We start from the raw sequence: 18,692 nt of genomic DNA, 5'->3' as shown, positions 1-18,692 counted from the left end.
ACTCCCTCCGGGCGGCAGTTACGGTAATTACGAGATTTGACTAGCATCCAGTGCGAACCGGACGGTGAGGGACCCGTCAGGAAATAAAGATGGATGCATCATCTGAAAGCCATGGCTCCTTTGCGATTTATAAATCAACACATGAGCACTCAAAAGAAACGAAACGTGATGCGGATATTCAACAATTTACAACATTCCAGTTTTCTATACAAGACGCCAAAGAACTATGTTAGTAATTTTATCGCCTTCGCGAGCGAAGTGAAGAACTAGACTCGGATACGATGGATGATCGAAGGTCTCGCCGGCGGCCGACGCGCCATGTTTTCATGGGTGTGAAAGTAAGGGTGCAGACCAGGGGAAGAGAAGGCAGCCACGGCTATGCAAGATCAGGGAGGCCACGGTTTGTGCTTGATCGGGAAATCAGAAGAAATTAGTTGGCGCAGAATTCATCAAGAGTACGCTTAGATGAAAGAGACAAAAAGACCAAAGTACCCTCTCAAAGGAATGGTCAGATCTAGTTTGTAGTCGAAGCCCTGCCTATGAAGTACAAGGGTACCTAAAAAACATGTACTTCTTTGGTGGAACATGGTCATGAACATTTATGAATGTATCATGTATGTATCATGTTTGAGTCTTACAAATGTTGTCTACAAATAGTCCAACCATGATTGCATACCCTCCTTAAGACTAGGCCTGGTTTTCTTGATTACCATAGCAAAATGTTCCTTGAAGCTACTGCTACAGTATTCTAGATTTCTTTGCTTGTGGTCAAATATTATATTATTTATGTGCTTCTATATGCTCCTACATGCAGTGATCAGGTGTTCTTTGAAACATTGAATTGGCATTCTATCTTTGGCTCCCATCAGCATATCAACTATGGCATTCCATTAAAAACCAAGTGTAATCTAGAAATTCTGACTAAAGTCACATAAAAAGAAAGGACCCAGAAAGAAAAGGTGGATGTAATCTTCATTAGGTTCATCATCACACATAAACACATTTGTTATTCTCAACATAGAAATTCTTTCTGTTTAGTAGACCCCTTGTGTTCAATCTGTCTTAAAGGAGAAGCCAAAAAAATAAGAATATCTATTTGGAGAGACAGCTTGATTTCCATATCCAATGAAATGCATGTACAATAGCCGTGCAGATTTTTAAAATTTTACCACATCCCTGTAAAGTTTAATAGTTTAACTTGAATATCAAAACCAGGCAATTGTAAAACAAAGCATTTGACGGCAGGAATGTCAAAAACCATTGTGTATAAACATCCTCAACATTTTTAAGAACAATTGATACCACAAACTGACTTGTGCACTTCACCATATATAACATATGCATCTGGTATGCTACACATAATGAAAGCAATCGCCATGCTTAAATAAATTAAATTATATACAAGAATATGAACAAGTTAATCAGCACAAATATGTTTGTACATTTCAGAAATACACCCTCGACTATGATTATTTAATCCAGCCAGGATAACGCGTGTATATATACATGAGATAGTGCTTTGATTGCCAACAAGAATATTGTACTTTGGCAGAAAGGAACCATAAAAACAAATCCATGTAATCTTCAGCTTGTTCACTGTGCACTGAGTAGCTGATCAACTGATAAACCAGGCTGCTTCGAGAAGACAATAGCGCCGTCTACAGTGCCAACTTTGTACCTGAGCATATTGTCATCTGCGACGATCCTGCATGATCCCCGCGATTCGGAATGCATGCAGATGCCAAGATAGTGGATATGGTCTTGCACGCTATTTCCACTGACGGACCTGAATAGAAGAGCAATGTTAGGGTGAAAGAACATCAGCTGGCAAAGAGTTCACAAAGGACAGAATGTTAAAATGTGAGAGCGGAAAGGACCTGCTGCAAGTGGGTTCTTCACCAGAATCGTCACAGATTTGCTCGATCGGGTATACTAGGCTATCGAGCCCAATATGGTGGCTAAAATCAGAAGCATGTCGTACTTTTCAGGATAGACAAAAACAGACGCCAGTACTACTTATGCTTGATGCCACTGTTCAGATATACAGAGGGTGTACTGTCCACACATGAACAAAGATAGTTACATCTGCCTCATCTAAGATTTCTGTATTCAGAAGAACAGCACAGAAATCAAATTATACTATCACTGAGGTTCTTGATTCGCCGACACTTGCTGTCATTCCCAACAAAATATTAGCAATAACTAGTCTGTCAAATGTAAAGAGAGCTCAGTCTGAGAATTGTGCAGTAATTATGTAGTATTGATTTTAGTGATGTTAGAAGTTTTTTCAATGCATTTTATACACATGAAAGAATCGATTAAAACTAAGAACAGAGGAGGAATGGAATCCCCAACAATGCACCCTATTCCATTCAAAAAGGACAGCTTGTAGTAGAATTTAGCACGAGGATGAATTCATGAAAAATAGAGAAACTTCTGAATAAATGAAAGCATATCTTCTTCAGACAAATATTAGCACTCACAATAAGATCAAGGGCACAAAACGAAGCCATGGCCCCTCCCATGGAATGTCCAGTCACCATGATGGGAATATTGTCATATGCTTCCCTGGTCTTCTGGATGCCATTGATGACTCCATCACGCAATGTTGTATTATGATATGCAGAATAAAACCCACTGTGCACCTATAAACAGATAGATCACCAACATTAATACTGTGCATGAACCAGCATTTTCATCATAAATACTGTGCAGCTGCACTAATCGTCTTTGTAAACATACAAGGGGCTCGAATAGTGTAACCATAGTAGCTCAACCAATGAATGAAAGGATCATCTAGACCAAGGTATGGGATAACTTGCTTCAATCGATACCAGGGGCTTTTACCCTCTTTTCGGGAAAAAAAAGGTATACTTGCTCGAGGAGGAGGGATAAGAATAGAAGAAGATATTCACCTGGCCGTAGTTCCCCCCTTCCCACTGTCTCCACTTCTCTTTCCCAATTAAAAAAAACAAGAACCAAAGGAGGTGGTAACCTGAGAGACCACCAATGCTGGCTGTCGTGGGCGGGGGAGGAGCTGAGAAGCATGCCTAAAGAAGCAATTGCATCCAGAGTAGAGACAAAACCAGCAAGCAAGAACAAAAAGGAGCAATTGCATCAAAGAAAGGTGTTTTTCTTCATGCCATCATTTTTCTTTTCTCACGTACAAGCACAAATCCCATGTCACCACAACGGTTTCATTAACGGAAAAAGCTGGCGACATGAAGAAAATAGTGAAATGCTTTAAGGCAAGCAAAATACTTAGGACTTAACGACACCATCACCTCAATTTTATATCAGAAACCATTGAGGTGGGAATTTGAGTTAAACATCAGTATAAATTATGGGTTTAGGCCTAATATAAATGCTGGGTTTAAAGGCGAGAGTTGGGAATTTTGTCTCAGCACACAAGAGCATTTTAGATCCCAGAAACCTCTAGATCAAGTAGAGGAGAGTTCAAGGTGTTCAGGAGTGATAGAGAACATCAACCTACAGTGATGTCCGAGCAGCTCTGTCGTGGCTGCATACTCGAGCTCCAGTGTGCGCCGTCCAGCGGCAACGCTGCGGCCACTATCTGCATTTCAAAAACCAGAGACCAAAATCAGGGAGATCAGAGTGTCAAGTGATGGGAAAATATAGGGGAATAGCATTAGCAAAGATGAAGGATTTCGGATCCAGTAGCAAACATAAATCTTCACTCATGTAGCACCACTGAGGAGAACGACCTGGACCTGGAGGCAGAAAGCAGAGGAGTTGAGGAAGAAGAGATCGTGTGTTGGCAAGGTCTAACTCGGTGCCTGGCTCCGGGTTGAGACAGGGGAGTGAGCGAACATGCACAACTAATAGTACAAGCTTTAAACTGACTCACTAATACATGTTCTTACAGCACGAACTAATAGGTTTAAACTGTACAATTACTGCAACGATGTATTTTTCTTGTTAAAAGTCAAGACTCAATTTAGCTTCGGAACATATATACACGAACTGCAAAAGACAAAAAGGAACAGAAAAGAAACACAGGGAGAAAAACCAATTTAGCTACGCGTATTCAGGCAAACCTCTCCTTTGTTCATGTAGATTGATGATGACCTTAATATCATCAAAATCTAATTTCAAAGCACCCGAAATAGTCATTAGTGCCCAACTGAACCTAACAATTGAAAGGAACTAACTTAGAGGAAACAAAAAAAGAGCAAGTTTATCATCAATAGCTCATATCGGCAGAAAGTATATCATCAATAGCGCGGATAAAAAATCTGGAGGTAGCAATGGCATATACCCATATGAGGGAAAGGGTAGGTTTAGGTACCTGGATGGATTTTACACCTTAGAAGCAGCACCTCTCAATGGTGATCTACTACCTGCAGCAAACATTGTTGATAAGTTGGGAAAAAGAAAAGGTAATTCAGAAAAGAATTGTGACAGCAATGGATGCTAAACGTCCAAACATCAATTATTTTACAGGCATGGGTACACTTCTAATTAAAAGACAGTCATTGCCCTAATTACAATATTACATGCGCGATTCTACAACGTCATGTGTCACACATGCCTTTCCTGATTACAACAGAGGAGAAGCCACGATCGGACTACGCACAACATGTTTTTTGGACACCCAGCTCAAACTTCCCTGCAAGGCCTTTGACCCGACATTGCGATGCCTGCTCACCGTAATGCTGAATGTTTTCTTTTGTCCAACCTTGGAGAACACCAGCGTCTCTGGGTAGACTCGCACTGTGAGAGACTTGGGAACCTCCATCTTCTGTGTATGCTGAATTTATTGGCCCCACATTTGTCACGGTTCTGTTCACCGTGAATGGCCTTGTCCTGAGTGGCACTGTTATCGATGGGTAGTTCAACTGTGCCTCTGGTATCTTGGGAAGCATTTTGCAGGACAGCGTCGGGTCACGCGCAATGGTTGCCAAGCCTTGATCACCGAGGAGAGCACATATGTAGCCAGCATATTCAGTGATGCTAAGGTCATACACAAGGCCCGGATCAATAGCTTTTATAGGATTGGCATGGCCAGCACCCATGGCATACGCGGTTGCCCTCGGATGCTGCTCGTCCAAGATCGGGCCACCAGCGCTGTCCGTGATGTCAGCTGTGGTGAGGATGGCTGACTTGATAGCAGCAGCAGACCAATCAGGATGGGAGCTCTTGACAAGCGCAGCGATTCCACTGACATGTGGAGTCGACATGGATATCCCTGACCTAATGTTGAATGGCCCAGATCCAAGAATGGTGAGTGGTGGCCATGCAACAATGATGTTGAGCCCGGGTGCTAATATATCTGGCTTTAGCACACCGGGGCTGAACGTGCTGGGACCGCGGGATGAGAATGACGCGACAATGGGAGATGGACGGACACCAAGCACAGTGTTCTTGTATATGACTTTGGCACTGGCTTTGCTTGTTGCCCTTGCATACTCTATGATATTGTTGCCATCAGCCACGGTCACCTGCACAACATCACTGCCATAATCCTCCAGAAGGGTGGTGAAGCTAGCATCTTTCCTGTTGATCAGGACTATGCCAGCCGCCCCGGCACTCATGATGCCACTGATGTCAGACTGGTTGATTGCTGACCCTGTGTCATTCATTGGTCCTGTGTTATGGCAAATCACAATTTTGCCAGACACATTTCTTCCAGCCAATGATGACTTGCAGTGTTTGTTCCAATACAAAGGAACAGAGTTGGAGCTTGAGTTCGCAGTCTGATTGAAAGCTTCCCCACTGATGTGCTCGCCGTTGCCAAGCTGCACAACGGTCTGGAAGCTTCGGTCCACCGAGCCAGCTGCAACTGTGAGCAACCATGGTGCAGAGTTGGCAATAAAGGACCTTGGACCGTTGTTACCAGCTGCAGCCACGACAACAACACCCTTTGCTACCGCATTGAATGTGCCAATGGCAACCGGATCATCAGTGAAGTTGACATCAAAAAAGGAGCCGAGGGAGAGTGAAAGCACATAAACACCATCCTTGACGGCTTCATCTAACCCGACAAGTATGTCCGAGGATGCACACCCAAGAATTATGCACACGCTGTACATGGCCAAGTGTGCATGTGGAGCAATTCCGGCAGCTGTGCCCCTGCCGAGGCCGTGGGCTGAGGCATGACTGACGAAGTTCCCAGCTGCGGTGGACGAGGTATGTGTTCCATGCCCCGTGTCATCTCCGGAATCATATGCTCTGGGATTATGGAATTTGGCACCTATCAATTTGTTGTTGCAGCGTGCAGCGCCATGGCATGAGCCCTTCCACTTTGATGGGGGTGGAGGGATGCCACTGTCATCAAAGGAAGGATGCTCTGAGTATATGCCGGTGTCCAGGACCCCGATTATGACTCCTCGGCCATAGTTGGTGTCCCTCCACAGCCCGACATCTTTCTCCAGTCCGAGGAACTTCGGAGTGTGAGTGGTGCTGGGGCGCCAGAGATGGTCTGGAAACGCCCACAGAAACTCCTTCCTTTGGGACACCATGGCGAGGTCGTCTTCAGTGAGCCTCACGGCAAAAACCGTGAAGACCTCAGTGTAGGTATGGATGAGGCGTGGCTCATCGGAGACGGCGAGAGGCGTTGGCAGGAAGGAATCCTGCCACCAGCGGTGGTCGTCCTTGCTGCTGGCTTCGACGGGTGGCCTCAGCAGCACAATGTATGTGCGATGGCCTGGAGAGAGGCCTGCACCTAGGTCGTCGCATACCGTAGGTGCAGGAGCATGCAGGAGCATGAGGGTGAGCGAGAAAAGTGAGATCATGAGGTTGGCCAAGGATGCCATGGCTTGAGCTGCGATTCCGAAAGGAAGCTGGGGGGTGTGGCCAATATGGGTGAGGTTGGTGTGTGAGGGGAGGTGGTGGTGATGGAAGGAGCCGAGAGGACGACGGGGCTGCTGGTGGTGGAAGCACGGAGCAGAGGAGCAAATGATTCTTCCTCTTTCTCTTGGTGGTGGTGGTGGTGGTGGTGGCATGGCGGAGAGCAGCAAATGCTTCTTCCTCTTTCCCTCACTCTGCCTCGGTTGGTTTGGGGAGAGAAAGAAAGGGGGGCAGAGCACAAGCACAACAATGGCTTCGGGCCTCAACGTTAAATGCTGCGTGCTGAACCTTGCACGCACGCCTAGATGCTCCTCTGCCTATATGTGAGTCAAATCACATTGTTCTGTGCGGTTCCTCTTGGCAGGAAGACACACAAGTGATGCACTGACACCCCTACATGGCGTAGGGAGACGCTCGTGTCGAGCTCGCTGGTCGAGAGAGAGCCTCCGCAAGAGAGAAAAGTTGAGCTTCCATCTATGGAAAAAGAGGAAGCTCTGCTGCTGGTGGGTGGTGGCGGAAGGAAATGACCAAGGGGAAAGGACGACGCTACGTGTCTGACTGTTGCGCTAGCGTGGTTTCAGTTTCAGCTAAATTAAAATCAAAATAGCGGGGCACTGGTCCCTGCAAAGCACACAAGGGCAAGGCTATACTTCATAGACACTAGTGTGTGTCGAGTTTGTGCTGGTGGAGAGAAAGCCTCCAAACAAACAAGGCCAAGTCTAGCAGAGTGGCCGGCTGCTCGCTTAGCCTACGTGAGCGGCCGGCCTAAACCGGAAATTTTGTGTCACCTTCCTAATTAACCATTCTAATTACTAAAGCTTTTTACTTGGTCATTAAATGTCTGCACAGCCATCCCATCGGTGCATGCATTTTATTTTTTAGTGTATTTAATTCGTGGTTTCAAAAACTAAAAAAAGCATAACTTTTATTCCGCGTGTCGGAATTAAGATCCGTTTTCTCCGCTAGAATCCTTGCGACGTGCTCTTCGAAACTAGATCCAGCATCGGGATGTTTCGACGAACTAGTCTTCCTGCCAACTAAACATCAATGTGTGTGCAACTAGACTAGATTGCCGCGCCAACTGAGCATATCTGTGTGCCAAAAAAGTCCTGCCAACTAAACATCAATGTGTGTGCAATTATACTAGATTGCCGCGCCAACTGAGCATATGTGTGTGCAACTAGTGTCCTGCCAACTAAACATCAATGTGTGTGCAACTAGACTAGATTACCGCGCCAACTGAGCATATATGTGTGTGCCAAAAAAGTCCTGCCTGTGAGATGTGCAACTTCGTATGTTGGCCCGGTCAACTGTGTGGAGGACTTGTGCAACTCCGTATATTGCCTCCGCCAACTGAAACTACATATCCACAACAAGGGAGGGGAAGGAGTTGCACATCGACTAATAAGCTGTTGGCGTGAACAACAGACTAAGTTACACATAACACTGGTAGGGGGGTGGGCAGGGTGTGCAAAGCATGAAAAACTACACATCCATGAGTAAGGATGGGGGTTGCACATCGACTACTAGGTTGTTGGTCGGGACAGTAGACTAGTTGCACATTACGTTCTCATGGTTAGGGTGCAACCTCATAGAAAATTGGATCATGCAGCTACAAAAACTAAGTTTGTAAAAAAGTTGCATCATTCAGTACTAAAGTTGCATAATGCAGTACTAAAGTTGCAACATATAGCACCAAAGTTGCACCATTCATTATTATCTGTCACGTCATGCATAAAGACAAAATTTTAGACCACAACACTGCATGCATGTATGTGTGAGAGCCCGGCCGCTCAGTTTCGCTAATTAGTGCGTATGCACTTTTTAGAATTCAGGAACAAAGAAAGGTTCGACCGCGTCAGCACGCAGCTTGCAGAGCTGATGGGGAAAATGGTGGAGGAGGGAACAGAGAAGTGACCCAAAGGGAGAGAGGACAGTGGCGGTGGTGGACTGGTGGTGGGTGCACTGCGAGAGAGAGAGGCTGAGCTTCCACGATTCCATCTATGGAAAAAGAGGAAGCTATGCTGCTGGTGGGTGGTGGTGAAAGTGGCCGAGAGGACGACGCTGCGTGTCGAGTGTTGCGCTAGCCTGGTTTAAGTTTCAGTTGAATTACAAATTAAAATAGCGGGGCGGGACAAGATGTTTAGCGGAGTTAAACCACAATTAGCGCTTTTTGATGAAAAATTCAGTAGTAAATCAAAGCATCTGGATTTGGAAAAGAGAGGAGGGAGGAGCTCAGCTTGCCTGGCGAATTGGTGATGGATGATCTAGACGAGGCCGGGACTCGCGCATCGTCGCCTTCGTGGCGGGGACGAGGAAGCAGCCAGCGCCTCCTCGCCGCTGCACAATCCTTACTCCAGCAACTCGTCGGCGCTGCGCCTGCCGACCCCGTGCGCTCCGCCTCAGGCCCTCGGCGACGAAATCCTGCCGCGACCTCTCCGGGCCGGGGCGGCGCTCTGCGTCTTCCGCCCGCGGCTGCCTCGCACTTGCCGACCCCGTGCGCTCCGCCTCAGGCCCTCGGCGACGAAATCCTGCCGCGACCTCTCCGGGCCGGGGCGGCGCTCTGCGTCTTCCGCCCGCGGCTGCCTCGCACTTGCCGCCTCGGGCCCTCAGCGACGAACTCCTGCCGCGGCCTTCGGGCCGGGGCGCCGCCCTGCGTCTCCCGCCCGCGGCTGCCTCGCACTTGCCCCCCACGCCTCCGACCCGCTACCTCCCTTCCACCGCCTGCGGCGTTGAAGTCGCCGTCTCCGCCCATGGCTCGGGCCTAGGTGGGTGGAGATTGTCACACCCCCCGGCGCTGCGCTGGGCCGGCCCGTTATCTTTTATTCCTGTTCAAACTGCAGGAAAAAATAATGTGCGCAAGCGAGGGATCGAACACGGGATCGATCAATTAACAGAGCAGCGTACTCACCACTATAATAACAACGCAATTGTGATTACAAACTTCCTTCTTTTCTTTTTATTCTTTTTCTAGGTCGTTCCCTGGTCAACTTCTAGGCGTGTTTTTTTTCTTGTTCCTTTTTCACTTTTCTTTTCTCATTTACCTTTCTTTTTTTCTTTCCTTAAATGCGTGAACTTTTTATCAAAATCAATGAATTTTTTTCAAATTCAATGAAATTTTATAAAAAGCGATGAACTTTTTTCATTGATGAACTTTTTTCAAGTTTCATGAACTTTTTTTCAAAACTGATGAACTTTTTTAATTTTTTGTGAACTGTTTTAAAAACTTATGAACTAGTTTTCAAAATCGATGAACATGTTTCAAATTTGATGAACTTTTTCCAAACTCAATGAACATTTTTTTTAAATAGACGAACTTTTTTCAAATTCGATGAACAATTTTCAAATTCGATGAACTTTTTTCCAAACCTATGAACTTTTTTCAATTTTTGTGAACTGTTTTAAAACTTATGAACTAGTTTTCAAAATAGATGAACATTTTTCAAATTTGGTGAACTTTTTCCAAATTCAATGAACTTTTTTTTAAATCGATGAACTTTTTTTCAAAACCGATGAACTTTTTTCAATATTTGTGAACTTTTAAAAAATTTGATGAACTAGTTTTCAAAATTGCTGAACTTGTTTTTCAAAATCAATCAACTTTTCAACTAATTTTCAGATTTTTTTTACGTTAATTGTTTTACTAAACGAATGGTTAAGTAGCACCTTTTCCTACATGTAGAGCAACAGAGCTTGTGTGGTGTACTGGTAGTTGCTGCAGAGCAAGAAGTACGAGTGATCCTGAGTTCAAAACCAGGCATTCGCGTTTTTTCTCACTTTTTTTCGCGACGCGCTTCGTTGTGATCGGTCGAAACCCTCCTGGACCAGCCCAGTATCGTGACGCTTCGAGGGCCACAACTCGAAACCGGCGAAGAAGGCGCCGGTTAGGAGCTCCCATCATCATTGGTGGACTAGCGGTGTAAGGGATGAGAAAAGAGTGGGCCAGGCCAGGGTGTTGTTGGGCGCGTGTGGCCGACGACCATGTGTGTGCGTGAGGGGTACTTAGGCTGTACCGTGATGAATTCTCAAAAAAAAACATAGGCCGTACCGTGACATGAGTTAAGCAGGAATGGAAATTGGATCTGAACCTTCTCATCCCCTCTTCGTCTAGCTCTCACGTAGTACTATGTTTTCTCCCCAATTCTTCCCCTGTGCGATCGATCCCCTTCATAGGATTTTCGCTCGTCACAATTGGTATTTGAGCCTCATTTTTTTCCTCCGCTGCCAGATCGGCACCGCCACGCCCATATTCTCTTGGCCAATTGGTAAAATCCACTGCCTCATGTGCGATTTCACTCCGGTGAGATCGCCCAAAATCCTGGGAAAAGTTTGATTTGCTCGGAGCAGGTGTCACAACGCCATCCAAGCCTTCCGCCCAGACCCGGCAGCTCACGGCTGCCGTAGGGGAGCAGACAGCGGGCCTCACGACCCTGATGGAGAAGCTTCTCTCCCGCTTTGAAGAAGAGAAAGTGCGCGCCGAGGTGCAGACCGCGTTCAACACCTAGGTGTCACGCGAGTTGCATAGTTTGACCAAGCAAATCGGCCTTACCCAGGTAGAGGTGGACGATGTGTGCAAGGTGGCTTCCCCATCAGCCTCCCCCTCCCCTTTTCCTAACTCGCAAGTGGATGATCCGTCTGCGGCAGTGCCGCAGACACCAGGTGCTCGTGAGGGGCCGCAGTAGCCACCGCCAGCGACACTGCACAACCCCCGACCGATCCACGCGCCGCACCACACTCGAGCGCACTTCCAGTCCCGCAAGTCATCAGTGCCGCCCCGCTCGCCAGGCTCGCCAATGATGCCGGTTGATAATGATACGTATGATGTTAAGATGCCATGGCTTGAGGGCAAGGCTTGGGCAGGCACAAATGGAGACTGGGTTGTTTATATTGGGTACAACTGCGAGTGGGAACTTGTGAATGTGTACACTCGTCACTGGATTCCAATTCCAAAAATTTCATACGACTGCCCAGAGGTTGAGTACATCGGTATTCTACGTGAGTTCAAATACGATCATGCTGATTATTATCTATGAAAGATAGCAATTTGTCGAGTTCCCAACCGCTCTTGGGGTTATAGGAATGCTTGTGTTGTCGCTATCTTCGACAAGCTTGTTGCCGTCCTTCATAGTTCGACTCGATGGATATTGCTCAAAAATCAGTTTCTATACACGGATGAGTACTATGATGCAATTCAATACGAGGGTCTTGTGTTTGCTGCCACCACTCGTGGCACTCTTTTTGCATGGAATCCTTATGATTTCGGTACGTTTGTCTACCACGGTCATTATAATTGTTTAATCCACATGCATGTGGGTTAGCTAGTTTCCCTTTACTAATTAACCTTCTTGTGTTTCCAAGGTCCTGTGAACATTCCACCACCTATACTAGAAAATTTTATTCACGAGCATGAGGACGAGCAGGACCCATATACTCAGTGGCGCCTGGCAACTTATTCTGATGGATCACCTCTTATTGTCTATATACAGGACACTACTGATGTTACTAAGGAAGCAAGTGTTGTATCATATGGTCGCACTCTCCGGACCTATTCCAACATCCGTTGCAGGGTATTCGGGATGGATACTAGTGTACTAGCGCCAACACCTTCTCCCTTGTTCGGTATTGAAAGTCTTGGAGGAAACTCGCTCTTCCTTGGACAAAACTATCCAATGATGGTGGAACGTGACCCAGCTGTTGTTGACACAACGTTACTACCAATTATGAGAAGCAACTGTATATATACCTCGGACATTACTATGCTTCCCTACCGTCCCAATATGGGTCCTGACATAGGCCGCTTCAGCCTCGATGATCAGTCATGCGTTGGTCTCGAGATTGCCAGTAGCTGGCCCTTCCCAGAGAATCACTTCTGGTTTAAAGCAAACGTTTCCAAGGCCGACGAGTGGTTGATCTGAAGTTTATTTCATCGCTTTGTTATTTGTTGTGTGAGAAAAACTTTACTAGAATGTTTTGTTGGAAATGATCTATAATCCAACGTGTATCCTCGTTGTCATTGTGGGTTGATGACTTGTTGTATATAATCAATGGTAATTTGCATATGCGTCCATCAACTCACGCCTGCTAGTGGTGTCCATATGAATAGTGCTAGTGATTTTAGTTGCAAAAATTAGATAGTGCTAGTGATTTGTAGCTGCATATTTTGACAACTCGCAGTGTTACAAGGTTGACAAATGGCAATGTTACTAGATAAACAAATGTCAATCTTTCCAGTTTGATAAATGGCAACATACCCAAAATGACAGATATGCAAATCTTACCTAATTGTTTGTACGTGGTTGCACACGGGTCATGCAAAACAACCATTTGCATTGAAGGGATGCAGAAATCCTGCTCGGCACATTTTCCCTTGGCTTTCTAGGGAAGCTGTCGGTTTGCATACGGGTGTTCTAACTAAAACATTTGTGATGAGTGTTTTATATTTAAAAACCATTGACTTTTTTTTCAAAAGAAAATCGTTTGATAAGTCTGTACATTAAGAGAGAAAAACGCAAGTTTGTTCAAACCATATCTTTCATTCAGTCACGCTGCGAATTTATATCCATATGGTTGAGAATTCGAGATACAGTATTAAACCTCAAAAAAACTATTTTCGGCGGTTGTCGTTGTCGTTGTCGTCCTCCGGGACGTCGTTGTTGAAGTCTTCAAGGTAGCACAAAATGTTCTTCACGTGTAAATCAAACATCATGTTGTCACGCGATTGACGGGCGGGGCACGGGAGGACGACAACTGGCACCGCTGAGAGGTAGCGGTCGACGACAACGTCCCATGCCGCTGAGGGGGGGGGGGCGCACGGGCACGGTGGGTGCAGCCAAACGCACGGGGACCGTCGCCGCGGTGGGTGGAGGGGCGCACACGATTGCGGCGGGTGTAGCCAAACGCACGGGCGCCAGCGCCACGGTGGGTGGAGGGGCGCACAGGGGCATGGGCACCGGTGCTGACGTTGGCATGTACACGAGCTCGCGCAGGTCCGCGGAGACCTCGCTGACGCCCGCAGCTTCCAGCTCTGCGATAGTGCTCGGCAACCAGCCCGTCAATGCTACGGGGATGGTCGCTCGCACGGGCGCAGGGATGGGAGCTGGGACGGGAGTGGGGGCAGCAACCACCGCAGCCAGCTCGTTCTGGGCCATGTCCATGAGGCCCCATTCCTCGTTATTTTCTATCTCCTCCAGCTTGGAGTCGACTTCACCAAACTTGAAGACTAGTGGGAGATGATCATTCTGTGCCATGGCGTTGGTGGAGGTCTGCGGGAGGGAGGGGAATGGGAGGCGAACAGTAAGGCCGCCCGTATTAAACAGCGGCTCGGGCACCATTAATGGAGAGGAAGGTGGGCGGCCGTGGAAGTAAAAGGGCTTGCTTCCCAGTGAGCCTGCGTAGCATATAGATCACACACTTCCCAATGAACCGGCGCATTGGAGGACAGCTTGCACGCCTCTCGGTCAGCCTGCACACCGGACTGCGCTCGCACGCCTCCCGTTCAGTCAAGGTCAAGCAGCTGTCCGCACGGCATCTCCTACAACCATTAAGACCAAGACACATGGCGTCACGTGAATGGTTAACAGAACACACACGATTTGAATTATACAAACGTTTCAGATATTAAAGTGGAAGCTATTTCTTCAAAATGCCTTTGTTGGATGTCATTATTCGAGTGCGCCTTCTCTCAAAATGGACACGAAAAATACCACATCATGTCGGGTGCCATTCCATGATAGCATGCCAAGTTTCATGAATTCATATGAGTTTTGGATTTACTAGAATTTAAAAACCACGCATCTCAATGTTTTGCCGGCAATCAACGGTGCCCTGGTGTTTGAAATTCATTCCCATTTCTTGCATGGGACCTAAGCATGCACCCAAGGACACATATTTGATTTTCAACCAATTTATATGCACTGGAGCATGTGCATGTAGTTCAAATTTGAATTATGCACATGAATGCATAAAAAAACTCAGTTAATGCATAAAAATGTCCAAAAGAACCCCGAAAAATCACAAAAATTGAGACAACACCTCTGTTGTTCTATGTTGACACAAGAAATTTTTTGGAAGCAATAAGAGGCAGTGGATATCGTTTCGTCCCCAAAGGTGGGACGTTCCCTACCGAAACCATGATGCTTGTTGTGAGAAGCTCTAGTTTGTGAGAAGCATATACCCAAACCTGCCCCAAACGGGACAAAATTTTTACCACGGCATGTTGATGCCGCTCCATGAAAGCATGCCAAGTTTCATAAATTTCATACGAGTTTTGGATTTACTAGAATTTAAAAAGCCAGGTGTCGGTGTCAAAACCGGCGGATCTCGGGTAGGGGGTCCCGAACTGTGTGTCTAGGCCGGATGGTAACATGAGGCAAGGGACACGAAGTTTTACCGAGGTTCGGGCCCTCTCGATGGAGGTAAAACCCAATGTCCTGCTTGATTAATATTGATGATATGGGTAGTACAAGAGTAGATCTACCACGAGATCAGAGAGGCTAAACCCTAGAAGCTAGCCTATGGTATGATTGTTGTTGTGTATGTTGTCCTACGGACTAAAACCCTCCGGTTTATATAGACACCGGAGAAGGTTAGGGTTACACCAAGTCGATTACAATGGTAGGAGATCTACATATCCGTATCGCCAAGCTTGCCTTCCACGCCAAGGAAAGTCCCTTCCGGACACAGGATGAAGTCTTCAATCTTGTATCTTCATAGTCCAGGAGTCCGGCTGAAGGTATAGTCCGGCCATCCGGACACCCCCTAATCCAGGACTCCCTCAGTAGCCCCTGAACCACGCTTCAATGATGACGAGTCCGGTGCGCAGATTGTCTTCGACATTGCAAGGCGGGTTCCTCCTCCAAGTACTTCATAGAAGATTTTGAACACAAAGATAGTGTCCGGCTCTGCAAAATAAGTTTCCACATATCGCCATAGAGAGAATAATATTTACACAAATCTAATCTGCTGACGTATTCCGTAGTTTGACACACCACGGCCAAGCCTTTATCCGAGTCGTTTTATTATCCCACCTCAGCGCGTCATGTGAGGCGGTTTCCTTGGCACGTCCTGTCAAAGCAGAGATCGTGTCCCCTTATTCCGGGATTCTCATCAATACGGGCGTGGGTAACCCAACCGCGCCATTGGTTACGGCGCTTGGAGATAAGCGAGTTTTACCAGGCTGGTGGGGACATGTAGTTGCGTCCACCCATATAAGGGGATAAGGATCCACCTTTTCACCTACGCCTTCTTCCTCCCTTGCTTATCCATTCTCGCGCACTCGAGCTCCAGTGCCCAAGTCCACACTCCCCACCTCAACCTTCTCTAGCCATGTCCGGAGCGGGAGGCAAGTGGATGGTATCCTCCGTTACGGAGGGACACATCAAAAAACTGAAGAAGGCCGGATACCTGTCTAACGACATCGCGTACCGTCTTCCTGGAAAGGGGCAGCTCCTCCCCACCCCAAGGCCCCATGAGAGGGTAGTGTTCCTCCCCCACTTCCTCCGTGGACTAGGCTTTCCGATCCACCCATTCGTCCGGGGACTCATGTTCTACTACGGCCTGGATTTCCATGATCTGGCCCCGAACTTCATCCTCAACATCTCGGCGTTTATCGTCATGTGCGAGGCTTTCCTCTGCATCCGCCACCATTTCGGCCTATGGCTCAAGACTTTCAATGTCAAGCGGAAGGTGGTGCGTGGAAACCAGGCGGAGTGCGGAGGCGCCATGATGGGCAAGATGCCCAACGTCTTATGGCTCGAGAGCTCCTTTGTGGAGACCCTGAAGGGGTGGCAATCGGGGTGGTTTTACATCACCGAGCCGTGCGACCCTGAGTGGGTCGCAGCCCCCGAGTTCCGTTCCGGACCCCCAACACGGCTCACGTCCTGGAAAGAGACGGGCCTGTCGTGGGGCAGCAAGGGAGAGGTGACTGGACTGCAAACATGCCTCCAATCCCTGGTGGACAAGCAGATCAGGCTTGTCAACGTAGTCCAGGTTATGCTCATCTGCATGATCCTCCCGTGTCAACAACGGGCCTTCAATCTGTGGGAGTTCAATCCGGCGCAGCACCGAACTCTGAGCAGGCTCTTCGACATGATGTACGAGGATGCCTGGAAGGTTCTCTTCAAGGGCGCCGAAGCTCCCGCATCCGCTATCGAGGATCGCGGATTCAGTGCGCAGCGTCATGCTAGCGCGGTAAGTTATTTGTTCCTCTTACAGGGTATTAGTTTTTCATAGTTTGACTCTTATGCGGGATCTAAGCCCCCTTACCTTTGACAGGCTTGGCAGGCGCAGTCCGGACAGATCAACTGTTCGGCTCCTTTGCCCGAAGACCCAGCCGATGCCCGCTTGGTGAAGCTGCTGGTTCCGGCACCCTATGTGGTGCCGGAGAAGAAGGCCACGAAGAGGGCCACGGGGACTCGAAAGAGTGCCCGCCGCCAGGAGGTGTCGGATTCATCATCCGACGGCTCCGAGGCGCATTCCTCCCGTGAAGACGACGAGGAAGAAGAAGAGACCTCTCCCCCTCCAGCAGGAGGAGAGAAGAAAAGGAAGGCCGCCCTCTCTGGGGAGGCCAGAGAGTCCAAGAAGGGAAAAACCCTTCCTTCGGACTAATCCACCAACGCCGATGACGGCGGAGAGGAGTGGCCGCTCAGGGCCAAGCCCCTGGCGAAATTGTAAGTATCCGAATACCAGAGTAATTCATAGTATTCCTTTATTGCACAGCTTTCCCTTATGTCGAATATGATTATGCAGCCCACCCAAAGACCGGCTCGACACATCGTCGAGCGGTTCACTGGACTCATCGGATGTGAATTCGCTTCCGTTGGCTTCCTCCCCCCGCCCTGCGGACGACGCTGAAGTGTTGTCTCAACAGGTTCCAAGCCAGGAGGAGGTGGTCCTGGAGGCGCCGCAAGGCGACCTCCCGGACTCCAGGAGTAAAGGGGATAAAACCCCCCAGGGCTCCAAGTCCGGCTCCAGGACGGACACCGCTTCGGAACCTTCAAAGGTTCCAGAGTCCGGCGGGCGACCTCCTTCCAAGAGGAGCAAGCCCACTATGCCGGTGACCCCCGTCCAACCGGAGGCGCCGGACAATCTGTTGGAGGCGCTCCAAGGCGTCTCCATCGACGAGGGGCACCGCACCATTATGAGTGCGGTGGTCTAGAAGGTTCAGTCCGCCAAGAGCGGACTGACTGAAGCTTGTACTAGCCTTTTAACAGGCTTGAGGTAAGTAAAGAATGTGTAAATAATATTACCGCATAGACAGTAGCCCCTGATGCTCTATTTGGCGTTCGGGAAGAAAAGCCGAATAGAGGATCAAATAAAATTCACAGGAGTCTAACAAAAAGGAGTCAATATGCGTATGCAGGCTTCTCTGCTTGCGTCCGCCGCACTGACTGCGGAAGTGGACACGCTAAAGCAGAACCTCGAGCGGTCCGAGCAAGAGCTCGGGCGTGCCAAGAAGCAGCTCGAGGACAATGAAGGTAAGAGATACCTTGTTTAAATATATATAAAAAGGTGCAATTGCAAAAAATGACAGGATTATCATGGCTATTGTAGGGGCCACGTCTGAGGTGGTGACCCTTAAGCGAGCGCTGGTCGAGGCCGAGAAGAGGGCGACCGCGGAGCGCTCCGAGCGGGAGAAGTACGAGGCCCAGGCTGGCAAGGTACAGCAAGAGCTCCAGGTTCTCATGAAAAAACATGAGATTTTGGAGCATGGCTCAAAGACGCGAGCGTCTGAGCTCGCGGAGGCTATTAAAAATGCCAAGTCTACCAAGGCCGAATCCCAGAAGGCCCTCCAGGAGTTGGATGAGGTGAAGAAGATAGCGGCGGGTAAGGCATTCTATATGAAAAGCAAACATATAAACGTGAGTTACTTGTTACTTACCCAA

General features: G+C 47.9%; 1 pseudogene; it reads right to left on the bottom strand.

Moving 5' to 3' along the window:
* Positions 1–1,371: 1,371 nt before the first annotated feature.
* On the bottom strand, positions 1,372–9,036 carry LOC123053823 (subtilisin-like protease; annotated as a pseudogene).
* Positions 9,037–18,692: the final 9,656 nt, after the last annotated feature.

The sequence above is a fragment of the Triticum aestivum genome, chromosome 1A (genome assembly GCF_018294505.1).
Source record: "Triticum aestivum cultivar Chinese Spring chromosome 1A, IWGSC CS RefSeq v2.1, whole genome shotgun sequence".
Classification (NCBI taxonomy): Eukaryota; Viridiplantae; Streptophyta; class Magnoliopsida; order Poales; family Poaceae; genus Triticum; species Triticum aestivum.
Note: the sequence above shows the minus strand (reverse complement) of the source record. Positions and strands in the feature narration are given on the sequence as shown.